Source organism: Vombatus ursinus, unplaced genomic scaffold (assembly GCF_900497805.2).
Source record: "Vombatus ursinus unplaced genomic scaffold, bare-nosed wombat genome assembly UNPS02008961.1, whole genome shotgun sequence".
Lineage (NCBI taxonomy): Eukaryota > Metazoa > Chordata > Mammalia > Diprotodontia > Vombatidae > Vombatus > Vombatus ursinus.
In genome coordinates this window covers 5,509,900-5,523,269 of record NW_020948739.1, presented here as the reverse complement: position 1 = coordinate 5,523,269, position 13,370 = coordinate 5,509,900, and the positions used below count along the sequence as shown (strand labels likewise).

The window sequence follows — 13,370 nt, the reverse complement described above, 5'->3', positions numbered from 1 at the left end:
CAAATTATAGCAGAAATGATACATGTAAATGAGCATTGTCTCTTTCAAGGTAGTTATGCTTTTGGAAGCTGTGACATATTCTTAGGATCATAGGTGTTCAAGCTGGATTGGACCTAAAGAGATTATTGAGTCCAATTTCCAGATTTTATAAATCAGGAAACCAGGGCTCACGGAAATTGTATTGTGATACGTCAAAGAGTATTTAGAAAGTACTGAGAGAGAAGATTTAAACCCAGGTCTTAAGATTCTAAGTGCAGTGCTTCTTCTCCAAGCCACTTTACACTTAAATCCTTTCCAGGTACTTTGCAATCCAATAGCACTGGTTTCCTAGCTGTTCCTTGCACATACACTCCGCCTCCTGTCTCCTTGCATTTTCCCTGACTGTCCTCCATCCCTGGAATGTTCTCCCTCCTCATCTCTGCCTCCTGATGTCCTTCAAGTCTCAACTAAAATCAAGTCTTTTCTGATTTCTTCTAATAACAGGCCTTTCCAACTGTTGATTATCTCCCATTTATCCTAAACATATCTTGTTTGGGGGCAGCTAGGTGGCTCAGTAGATAGAGCACTGGCCCTGGATTCAGGAGGACCTCAGTTCAAATCCGGCCTCAGACACATAACACTTACTAGCTGTGTGACTCTGGGCAAGTCACTTAACCTCATTGCCTAGCCAAAAAAAACCAAAACCAAAACAAAACATATCTTGTTTTACATAGGTGTGTGCATGTTGAGATCCCTGAAAGCAAGAAATGGATTTTCTACCTTTCTCTGTACTCCAAGCACTTTGCACAGTACATGGTACGCAGTAGGTAATTAATAGATGCTTGATGCATTGATTTGACTTACACCACAGTGGAGCTTTTGCTTATCTTCAATGACAAAAAAAATCTTCCTTTTTTGAGGTTTAAAAACATTTTTGAGACATATCCAAAAATCATTTGGAGCCAAGTCTGGTGAATAAAGTGAGTGATAAAATTGGGGAATACTAAGTTTAGTAAAAAGAATTAAATGGGTGTTGCTATACAGTAATGCTGACCAAATTTCTTGAGTGGCTTATAAACTGGTACTGAGGTCACAAAATGTTTTAAGCAATGGCAGCCTAGTTGGAATGAGAATACAATCTACCAAGGAGATGACAACACTTATTTGGATGAATAGATGAATTCATTTAATTAATTTTTATTAAATATCTACTATGGGCAGGCTTTTGTGACAGGCATTAGGGGAGACAGAAAAATTAGATGAGATACTCTCCCAGAGTATCTTGGTGGAGGGAAGGGGGGGGAATCAAATATGCACAAATATCTATAATACAAAACAATACATGATAAATGTACAAGGAAAGCACAAAGTATTACAAAGTTGTGGGAAAAAGTGAGTGCAAAACTGAATTTTCTTCCCCCCCAAACTTTCATCAATATCTTCCTTTTTTCTGTTGATGACACCATAATTCTTCCAGTGATCTAGGCTCAAAATCTTGGGATTATGTTTGACTCTTGCCTCTTCCTTATCCTACACACTCAAGCTAAGTCCTACTGAATTAAACTTAGACAATGTCTCCGGAATATTTCTCTCTCTCTTTCTCCATTTATACTCTCATGCTCCTAGTTCAAGTCCTCATTACCTCTCACTTTGACTATTATAAACTGGTCTTCCTGACTCCAGCCTTTCTTTTCTCCAGTTAACATACCCTATAGCTACCAAAATAATATTACAAATACCTAGGTCTGGCCACGTCACTTCCCCACTTAAAATACATCAACATATCCCTAATGCCAACAAGATAAAATATAAACCCCATTGTTTGGCATTTAAGGCCCTCTACAATCTGACCCCAATTTACCTTTCCAACCATTACAAATTACTCCCTTTATGAATTTCATGATCTAGACATGGTAGTCTTGCTAGCTGTTCTCTCCATTCATTCTGCCACTATGTACTGGAATGGGCCATCCACCCCTATTCCTGGAATGTACTAACTCATTGCCAACTACTGAAATCCTTATTTTCCTTCAAGGCCCAACTTAGGTGCTGCCTTCTTCATGAATCCTTCCCTTAACTCTCTCTGGCTGAAAGTACTTTTCTTTCCTTAATTTTCATGAAGTCCCTTTCTGGATCTCTTTCATTGCTTTCCTTACATTTTAAGTTTTGAACATATGGCTTGTTTTACTTCAGATATTAAGTAGTAAATTTTGGGGGGGGCAGAGAGGTGTCATCTTTGCATAATACCTTGCTTATAGTAGTCATGTAAATAAATATTTGCTGAATTGTCAAGATACTCATCTGCATATACATAACAATGTAAAACCCCAGGATGTGGGTTGACTTGGCTATACCATACTCTCTCCTCAACTTTATCACATACCCTTTAGGTTGCATCTTGTCAGTCCCTTTTTTTCACCTTTCAAAGATGCTCTAAATTAGAGTTTCTTAGAAAGAGTAGCCCAACAAGATGTCATTTGCCATGGCTACTACTCCAAGCCTGGTAATCTTTCAGCATGGGACCACTACTTAAGCTCTTTCTTGGTCCTCTCCCTCCCTCTTTACCCTGTCCCATTCCTTCTCCTCTCCCCTGTTGCAGCATGCCATGAGAAAAGGCTCTGAAAGCTGTCATTTTGGGTCAAATGAATCTGTGTGTATTAAGTGAAGGGTTTGGGGACAGTGTCTGCATCTGTGATTTCATCAGAATGGGGAATTTCCATTGTGGTAAATCTTATTGATAAATATCAGTAATTTCTATAATTTACAGTCAGAAGACCTAGGTTCAAATCTTGATTAAGTCACTTGTTGATTATATGATTTTAGGCAAATCACCTAATCACTCTGGGCCTCACTTTCCTCACGCAAAGACGAAGGGGCTAGACAAGATGACCACAAAGGTCCCTTCTAATTCTAATACTGTAAGCCTATGATCCTGTGACATCTTAGGATGAATAAATTTAAATCAATCATTGTAGCACTTTGAAGGTTATTTGCTTTTTAGTCTGATCTATAATTGTTGAAAGAAAGTTTTCCCCACTTTGTGAAAATGAATTTCAGTAAATATATGAGATGGGGGATATTTTGAGAGGATACGCTGGATATAGTAGACATGTGAAATGATCACTGAACAATATGGGGAAGAACAGTTTGATTTATAAAATTAGGTTGAAATTATGTAATACAAGACCCTAAATGCTATTCTGCTAAGTGACATGTCAGTGGGAGATAAAGTTTTTCTGATGATGTGAACCAAGATGAAAATGGTGGAAATGGGTACCAAATCTTAAAATATCAGAGGTGAATGGAACTTTGAATATAATTTTATCTAGCCCAGGGGTTGGGAACCTGTGGGCTCGAGGTCACAAAGTCCTCAAGTGAGGTCCTTTGACTGAATTGAACCTTCATAGAACAAATCCCCTTAATAAAAGGATTTGTTCTGTAAAACGTGGACTTAGTCAGAGGGCTGCACTTGAAGACCTAGAGGGCCACGTAGCCTCGAGGTTGCAGGTTCCCCACCCCTGATCTAGCCTATTCCTGAGCAGGAATTCCCTCTACAAAATCCCCAATAAGTGCTCATCCAATATTCTCTTACAGATCTCCAAGGATGAGAAATTCTCTACCTCCTGAAACAAATGTGAAATGTTATTTATACTTTCAGAAGAAGTCACTATAAGTTTTACTGTTCTACTTTGTTACAAGAGATCTCTCACAAATTCCTATCTTGTGTCAAAGTTCAACTTTTTTTTTATGAAGACTACTCTGAGTCAGTCATATAAAATCTCTCTTCTTAGATTAACTTGTATTTATTTGTGCACATGTATTCCCTGTGATCTCTCTAGTAGAATGTTAGCTCTTTGAAAGGACTATTTGGTTTTATCTTTGTATCCTTAACACTTAGCACAGCGGATTCACAATAAACATTTGTTGAAATTACCAAACTGAATTCAAAGTTAAGGACTGAGCCTTGGAGAAGGCAGATAAGAAAAGAGAGGTTAAAAAGTTAGCAAAACAGAAGAAATGGCTAGAAAGGCAGAACGAGGAGACTTCTGTACTTTTTCTCTCTCACCATACCATACCCACAACTCTCCTACCCCACTTGATCAAAAAGTCCTTGCCATGTTCACTCCAAGAAAGAGAGGGGGGTCTCCTGTTGACCTGGACTGTATAAAAAAAAACAGTACTTAGATATACTTGACCATTTTCTTTAGTGCCACCTCAAAAGCGACTTGTAGAGAATATAAGATCCCATCATGCTTATTATTTATGATTCATGAAGAAGCATTTGATTTGGAAGAGCATAATGACACATTAAAAACTTTTCCAATAAGGTGTCTCTCATCCAGACATCAATAATCATTACGATTCCTTCAAAGTGACAACAGCAGAAGTAACCCTGTGCAACAATGCTATAATCATAAATATCAGGGGAAGTATAAAAAAGAGAGAGAGTATGCTTGCCAAAGGTGTTTGCCACTGGGATGGAGAAGATCCAGTACAGAGTTTAAGCTGAAATGCATTTCTTTGTGGACAATGAGGTCCTCCAAGATGTTCATATTTACAGATGACATTGCCATTGTTACATTGTCCTAGAACCTTACAGTCTCCTAGAAGAGATCCACAACTATTTAAAAATGTTAGATTGTTGAGAGAAAGGAAAAACCAAGTGGATGAAAAAAGTGTAATGCTGAGATTAGGATTTGCCGTTGGAAAGACAATCTCTAGAACTTGACTGTCAGTATGTTCTATTCAGAACAGACAGTATAGACGGATGAATGGGTCCTGCAGTTGAATATGAGAAGATTGAATTCTGTTTAGGAAATTGCAAAGCTTCATTACTGACTCCTAAGATTCCCATGGAAACAAAGTCCCATTTTTTAAAACATCGACAATCTACTGGTATTGTTATTATGACAATGAAATACGACAGTCTTCAATTTAAAAAAAAATGAATATCATACAGAGGGAAAGGGTGAGAAACACGGAGAGTTAAAGCAGGATGAAACATACAACCAATAAGGAACCTCAAGGAAAAACAGGAGTAAAGGATATCGTTAATGAAATGTAAGATAGATAGGAAGAGTGGGCTATTCACATGTTGAGGCTGCAAGCTGCATCATTGGAGGGAACTCCTAAATTGGTCAGATCATAGATCCATTAGAGTATAAAGTGAGAAATGTTAATCACCATGAACAAAGTTGTAACTAGGATAACTAAACATTCTTTCACCTGGGCAAAAGCAGTTAAGGAGGGTGGTGGAAGTGGTGGCAGCAAAGAGGACAATCTAATCAGCAGGGAAACCAAAAGCTGGGCTAGCTATCTAGACTGTGCTGGGAAAAGAGTCCCTGGAGACAGACACTATAGTGACAGAACCCTGAAGTAGTAAACTAGGTAAAGGGAAGGGTAGGGTTCAGCAATGCACTGAAGACCAGGTCAAGAATGGGATGCATTTCTTAAGAGTCTGCAGATAGCTGCAGGGAAACAGGTATCTGCCTAGCTCTGGGTGCTGGTACAAAGCTCCAACTATACTACCCTGGTTATAGCTCTGACCATTAATTTAAAATCAATTCATCCCTCTAACCTCTTAGAAATGCTATTTTATAATCAGTGAGATATTGAGAAATATTTTCCAATGCCTTAATTCTCTCTGAAACATGAGTAGATAAAATAAAAACCAGAAATATCTACAAATCCAGGCAATTATGTTTTTGATATATCTTTTGGAAATGTTATATGTATTTGTAAAAATGCATTTTAATTATATACCCCTATATTTGGTAATATTTTAAAAAGCGTTTAAATTTTTTTCTAATTAAACACTTTGTTTTGTGTTAGAAATGTTCGGGGCAATTTTGCCACACACCTTTTTAAAGTCTCAAAATTGGGAAAACTGGCAACACAATGAATGAAATGGTAAATAAACTGTAAGTAACAAGGGGGAAAACCATATTTCAAAACCATAATTAAAAGTGAAAATAAGTAAAAGAAAAAGTAGAAAAGTAAAAAGTCAGCATAAAGTTAGACTGAAATCAGAAACATTAAAGAACATACAAATAAAAAGACTAATCAATAGGACTACAGTTCCAGAGTGAGAAGTTATATTGGAAGCCATCTAGTCCAATTCCCTCATTTTACATATGAGGAAACTGAGTGAAATAAAAGTCAAGTTTATAAGAAAAATTACATTCCTAGTAGTTAGCATTGTGCCTGGCACATAAAAGATATTTAATAAATGCTTATTGATTGACTTGTTTATTGATTAGATAACTTGACCATATACATACAGGTAGTAAGGGCAGAGTTGGAATTTGAACCCAAGTCCTCTGAGGTTCTAGAGTTTTTCCCACTGTTCACATTGCCTAGCTGCACCATGCTGGGAAAGCAACACTGATAAGGAAAAAGGTACTTTTAAAGAATGTAAAAGGTAGTTGGTTCCCAAAGTTAGGTCAGTAGGCACCACATAAATACTAAGCTAAAAGTATTATGAAATTGAGTTCCTCAATCTGTGTATCTATAAGCCTATTATGTAAGTTAAATATTTAATACATGTTCAAACAATAAATGGTACAATAAAAAGTCTACAAAAAGCTGTTATATGTATTAAATAAATAAAAATATTATAAAATAAATGACATAGGCATTTAACCCTCCCCAAATGTAGCACAATTTTTAAGGTCCTCATTTCATGGCTACAGTATCAATGGTTCAAAAACTTGCTTGCAAAAGAACAATGAAAAAATTAACAGAAAGCTCAAATGCTTTTGCAAATGACCCTGAGTTAATTAGAAAAGTCTGCCCCCTCACCATTCCCCTTCTCACGTGTCAGCTTTCATTAAATCAAAAAAAAAAAATTCATTTCAAAGCTAACAAACACCACGGTTAACAAAACTGTTAAAATGGGATCAAGTGGGCACATTCCTAGGTTTCTCTATGATGTCATACTGAGCAGGCTACAGCTGAACTTGTAAGAAGTAGGAATGATTTTTCAATATAAGAAGTATCTGATCTAATGCTAATTTTCTCTCTATAGGCTAACTGTGCTAGGAACAGGTGGCCCTGCTTTCAATTATGGAGGGCTAGCATGCCAGTGTGAGGCCTGGATTAGTTCACCTTCTCATGGGGAATTTGCCTCGGTTGGGAATGGATTTATTATGGCTTCACACATGGAAAGGAGCTCATGTCAGCTGAGGGCAGTGACACATCATATGATTCAAATTAACCTGCTGTGGACTGTTCCGCAGGGCTGAGAATGGGTATTAAAATGACGACATTTTAAAAACAGCTTGAAAGAAACCAGGATTGCTAAAGTACAATGGTTCCAATTTGTTCCAACTAATCTATCACCTGCTGGAGAGATGATTCTAGGGGGTTCTGGTAGCTGCTGTTTTTGAGGTTTCCCCCAACCACTGACCTTGCTAATGGAGACAACTGTTGCCTTTGGAGAGCTAGGAGAGTGGACATTTAGAATGTTTTTTGATGTACAAGTTGAGGTCTGCCATTAGTTCTCATGGACTGTAAACAAGCAGTTAAAAAAAAAAAGATGGCAAAGAAAGGAAAAGATCTTGAACTCTATTTCCTTCCTGCTACAATGAATGGTAAAAGTGGCTTTCTTGTTACTCTGTTTAGGTAAAGTGATACTCAGAAAACAAACCCAAATGGCTAAATTCAAAAGCGAGCACATTCACAACTTTACAAAGACATTTTAAAGTTAAGAAAGATTGGTGAAGAAAATTTTGCATTTTCCTTAGCAAATCATGGCAAAAAACATACTTCGTCAATGAGTAAACATTTTATAATGACGGCAAACCAATATTTTAAGGTCTTTCTTTTAAAAAAAAATCATATATATACTTTTTTTTTTTTGAGGCAATTGGGCTTAAGTGACTTGTTCAGGGACACACAGCTAGTGTCTGAGGCCAGATTTGAACTTGGGTTCTCTTGATTCTAGGGCAGGTGCTCTACGCACTGTACCATCCAGCTGCCCCTCTGTACTTGTTTTTAAAGGACAGCTGTTATAGACTGGTGCTATAACTTTTAATGTTAGTTGATTACCTTTACTCTTAAAGTTCAAGAGAAGGCAAAACAGAATTTTTAGTGGTGTATTATGATAGATTCATTCGTTTACTGAATGCCTACAATTAAAAATAGCTTAATAATAACAGCTTTAAGGACTGCGAAGTGTTTTATATATGTTAGCTTATGATTCTTATAATAATGCTGTGATGGAGGTGCTACTATTATCCCTATTACACAGTTGAGGAAATGGGCAAAGAGAGGTTAAGTGACTTGTTTAGGGTCACATGGCTAGCGACTGTCTGTGGCAGTACTGGAACCAGAGTCTCCCTTACTCCAAGTCTCACACTACCTACTACATCACCTAGCTACGGAATAGTTTCCAAAAATTATATTATATAGTGGATATTTAAAAATCACTAGTTATAAATAAAAACGGAGACTTTAATTCTACCTTCCTGGGAGTGTTTGTGTGTGGTGGTGGTAACAGTACTGTTAAAGCCAAGATCTATTCCCACAGTTGCAGTAATGAACAGTTACTCCTCCTAGTATCTTATAACCTAAAATCTGGAAGAAATTTAACTCTTCTTTAGTTACCAAAAATGTATAAAATAGACAATTCATGTGGCAAGAAATGTACTAATACATCCTGTTGTTCCATTTAATTAGTGGTTTTCAAGTCTTGCAACTTGCTAAGGCTTTTCGATCTCTTAAGTTAATAAAGAAGGACAACCTGGTTTCCTTTGTGGTAGGAAAATAAAATGATTACGTGGAACAACATCTACTTATCTCCTTTAGCTGACAATAAGAAAGTTTTTGTCTAAGACATAAAATTCAAGAGCTTTCCAGACTTCCTGCTTCAGGGTGTACATCCCACATCATACACAACTGAAACATCTTTCAAGTAACTTATGTAAGGAAAACAAATTGGTTTAAAACATCTAAACTTTAAATAACAAACACCATTCACTAAATGCTATATTTGATTCTTAACAAAAGTTTTGTAGAAAAAGGCATTCACCTTTGTACCACTAAAGGTGCTGCATCCTATCTGGTCCCCACTTTTGCGGGGCCTTCTCAAATTACCTTGTATTTATCTGTGTATATGTTATATCCTCCAAAAAGAATGTAAACTCCTTGAAATCAAGGACTTTGTGATTTTTGTCTGTGTATCCTTACTGGTTAGTTGAGTATGGACACAGAGTAGACTCTTAATAAATACATATAGGATTGAATAGTCAAACATGGCCACAAAAAGAATATGATCTCTGATGATTTAAGAAACATCTTACTGTTGACTATGTATACCTAGCACCACTAAGCTAAGATTTTTCTTTCATTCAAAATGATGCAATTACTGTACAAGCTGAGTATGCAATTTATCCATGTCAAAGTCACTGATAAAAATATCCCTGTATTATGCCACTAGAGATCTCCCTGAGGGTAATATTGCTCAATTAATCAATACTTCTTAGATAAGGTTGTTCTAACAGTTATGAAAACATTTGATTTTACTAAAATGTAGTCCACATTTCTCTATTTTATCCACAAGATATCATGGGGAATTCTGTCAAATAAATATCTTGCTAAAATACAAATACATTACCCCACCTCCACCCGCAGTCTTCTCATACTCTTTCTGTGGAGTAGTTTATAAAGAATATCGTACTCGGAATTAAAAAGATCTGGATTTCACCTTCTGATTAGAGGGCAGGGGGCCTTTGGCTCCAGGGCCTCTATTGAAGGAGGGAGCTCAGCAGAGCTTTCTCCCTATTTCCCACCAGCTACACTGCTTTTAGACTTCTTTAGATTTCTTCATCATGCCTCATTCTTCCCTCCTCTTACCTTTACAACTTAATTTTGTGTATTGTTTTCTTGTTAGATTGTAAGTTCCTAGCGAGTAGGAACTGTCTTTGTTTTTATTTGTATTTATATCCTCTGTACTTACTAGTGCCTGGCACATAGTAGGCACTTCATAAATGCTTATTGACTCTCATTTACTGTATGTATCTGAAACATGGACGTATGTGTATACATAAATAGTAGTCAGTAAATGTGCACTGATTGAAATCAAGTCTTGTAATTTAAGACTTTTTGTTTTTGTTGCATTTTTGGTTGTATTTTTTTAAGAATTATTTTGAAAACAATAAAATTTTGGTATAGAATGTAGATAGGACTACAGGTAACAGATTTGAATGCAAAATCATATATCTTAGTGTTTTCCATGAACACAGGTTTTCTGAATGAAATTTCATAGCAGAATGGGCCTGCAGAATTACCTCTGTAAATAAACTTTAATCTCTTTTATAATCTAAAAAAAAAAAAGGAAGAAAGACTTGGATTTAAAGCCTACCTACTTACTAGCTCTGTGACCCCTGGGCAAGTTACTGGATCTCTCTGTGCCTCAGTTTTCCTCATCTGTAAAATGAGGGGGTTGGACGTGATGACCTTTAAGGTCCCATTCAACTCTAAATCTATGATTCTATGATCCTATAAAACTGTCCAAAAAGTCTAATGAGGTACTGGGATCAGTCAGTGACAGCCCATTCCTTATTGTAGGCATAGCATGCTCTGCCTAACATAACCCCTACGTGGACTTTGGAGCACATGTGTTGTTGATGGTCTGCTTGCTATGTGAAGAAATCTTTCAGTTGGCTGCCGAGTCAGAACTGAGAATGCCTTTTTTAAAAAGGGCACTAACTTTGGGGTCTCCTTCCAACCTGGATGAGTTCTAGTGGGGAGTTCTGTAACTGTCTGTGTAAGGAGATCATAAAACGTTACCTCTCCACTGGGGTCGCTACCATGTGGCAACTGAGCTCATGGTCTCGATGTTGCTTTTGTTTCTGTTGTATTTATGCTTTCTACCTTATAAGCTTCAAAAAGTTGGGAAAGGTGATATGAATAGGCAATTCTCAAAGCAATACATTCAAGACATCAATATCTATGTAAAAATGCTCCAAACCACAAATAATTAGAGAAATGCAAATTAATGAAACTGAGTTTTACCTTACACTAATAAGATTGGCAGGTAGCTAGATGGCGCAGTGGCTAGAATGCCAGGCCTGGAGTCAGGAAGACTCCGCTCCCCAAGTTCAAGTCTGTCCTCAGACACTTACTAGTTGTGTGATCCTGGGCAAGTCACTCAAACCTGTGTGCCTCAGTTTTCTCATCTGTAAAAAGACCTGGAGAAGGAAATGGCCACGCCAGGATCTTTGCCAAGAAAACTCCACATGGGGTCATGAAGAGTCAGACATGATTGAAAAATAAGATTGGCAAAGATGACAGAAAATGAAAAATGGTAAATGTTGGAGGGGCAGTGAGAAAACAGGCACATTAAAGCACTGTTGGTGAGGTTATGCATTAATATAGCTATTCTGAAAAACAATTTGGAACTCTGCTCCTAAAGTCATTAAACAATGCATATACTTTGATCTAATGATACCTCTAATCATACTCCAAAAAGGTTGAAGAAATAGGGAGAAAGGACCCATATGAACATTAATATTTATATCAGCTATTTTTTGTAGTGGCAAAGAACTGAAACTAAGGGGGTACCTATCAACTGGAGAATGGCTAAACAAATTATGGCATATAGATTTAATGGAATACTACTGTCAGAAGAAATAATGAAAGGCCTGGGTTTAGAAAAACCTAGGAAGACTTACATAAACAAAAGATGCAGACTGAAGTGATCAGAACTAGGTATTTATATAGTAATAACATTGAGAAGACAGCCAACTTTGAAAGAAATACATCTCTGGATCACGACTAATCATGATTTTAGAAGACTAGTGATGATCAATACTCTTACGCTCCTGACAGAGGGGAAAATGCAAAATGATACAAACATTTTTTTTGGACAAGGACAATGTGGGAATTTACGTTGCTTAACTATGCATATTTGTTACAAAAGTTTAGTTTTTCTTTTTTCCTTTAAAATGGGAGGGGGTAAGAAGAAAAGCAAATAATACTTGTTAATTAAAAAATAAGATGAAATGAAAAAGAGACATTGAGGGATTGTTAGAGATTTGGGAGCTGGAGTTCATGCCAGATTCTGTGGACAAGAGAGAGAAAGAGAGGCAATGACTTTAGCTATGAAATATTTAAGAGAGAAAATGGTGGGGCAAAAACTATGTTAGGAACTGCTTTCAGTTTGAGCCTACTTTCCCCTGGAACCCAGGGAGAATGTATCTTTGAGTGTTTTGGGGGGATGTTTGTACTTCTGTTCTTGCTATATCTGGCAAATATTCTATAAAAGTTAATTGATGTTAATTAGCTAAATGAAACTGGGGTGCTAATGACTGGCAGTTAACATTGCAAAGAACACAGAATGGGGCTTGAGCTGACAACATCAGAAAGATACCCAAACCTCAGAGGGATACTCCTAGAAGTTTGATGGGGAGAGGTAGCTGGCCATGCTCTGAGGCCTCAAATTGTTAATATGAACATGATTTAGGATAAGGATCCTTAAAAAGACTATAAAAAGAAATAAAGCTAATTCTCCCTCAATATTCTTGCCTGTTTGCTTTTTTCTCCCTATACAAGGTTTCTGGTTTTATCTAATTCCATGAAGCATCTTATTAATATTATGCTTGGTTTTGCTTCAAACTAATTAGAAAATACTCATATTTTTACTCTATTGGCTTGACCTTGCCAAGTGCTCTATTTTCTATAATAGTACTACAGTCCTCTAATAGAACTACAATCCTCTGTGGCTTTCTCAGTAATTGTTTGTTTGCAGTCCTAGTTTTCCATGGAAGTGGCTCCCTTTTGAACCACTATCCTTTATCCTCCCACACTGCAGTCATATTTGGGAGAAAGACAGGAATTTCTGAAGATCTTTCAGCTCCAATCCCCTCCTATACCATTTATCATTGTGTTTTCCCTCTTGCAAACAGGAACCATAGAGGTATATGAAGACCTATGAAGGTTCTAATACAAACATTTTATTTAAAAACATATGACTAAATTATTCTATAAGTTCCAGTACATATTGTGGTCCCCCCACATTTCCCATCCTACGATGAAGAAAAAGAACTCACATTTCTAAAACATCCTAATGTTTTACATTTTCTCACAGCGACCAAAAGTATACTATTCAAATCTTGATGAAATGACCACAAAATTCATTTGGAGAAACAAAAAATACAGAATATCAAATAAAATATTAGAAAAAGGCAGGAATGAAGCAAGAATAGTTCTTCTAGACCTCAAACTATATTCTAAAACTGCAATCATCCAAACTATTTGCCGCTGGTTTAAAAAAATGTAGATCAATTGACCAAGTATTTGAAGGGCTGACATGTGAAAGAGACAACAGACTTGTTTCCCCTGGCCACAGAAGGGGGGAAATAGGAACAATGGGTGGAAGCTGCAAAGAG

At 36.8% G+C, this 13,370-nt stretch overlaps 1 protein-coding gene across 3 annotated transcripts in view; it reads right to left on the bottom strand.

The window, feature by feature from the left end:
• The window catches only part of VPS13B (vacuolar protein sorting 13 homolog B), a 1,004,773-nt gene that overhangs the window by 221,590 nt on the left and 769,813 nt on the right, over positions 1-13,370 (bottom strand). The gene's annotated exons all lie outside the window — the stretch shown is intronic.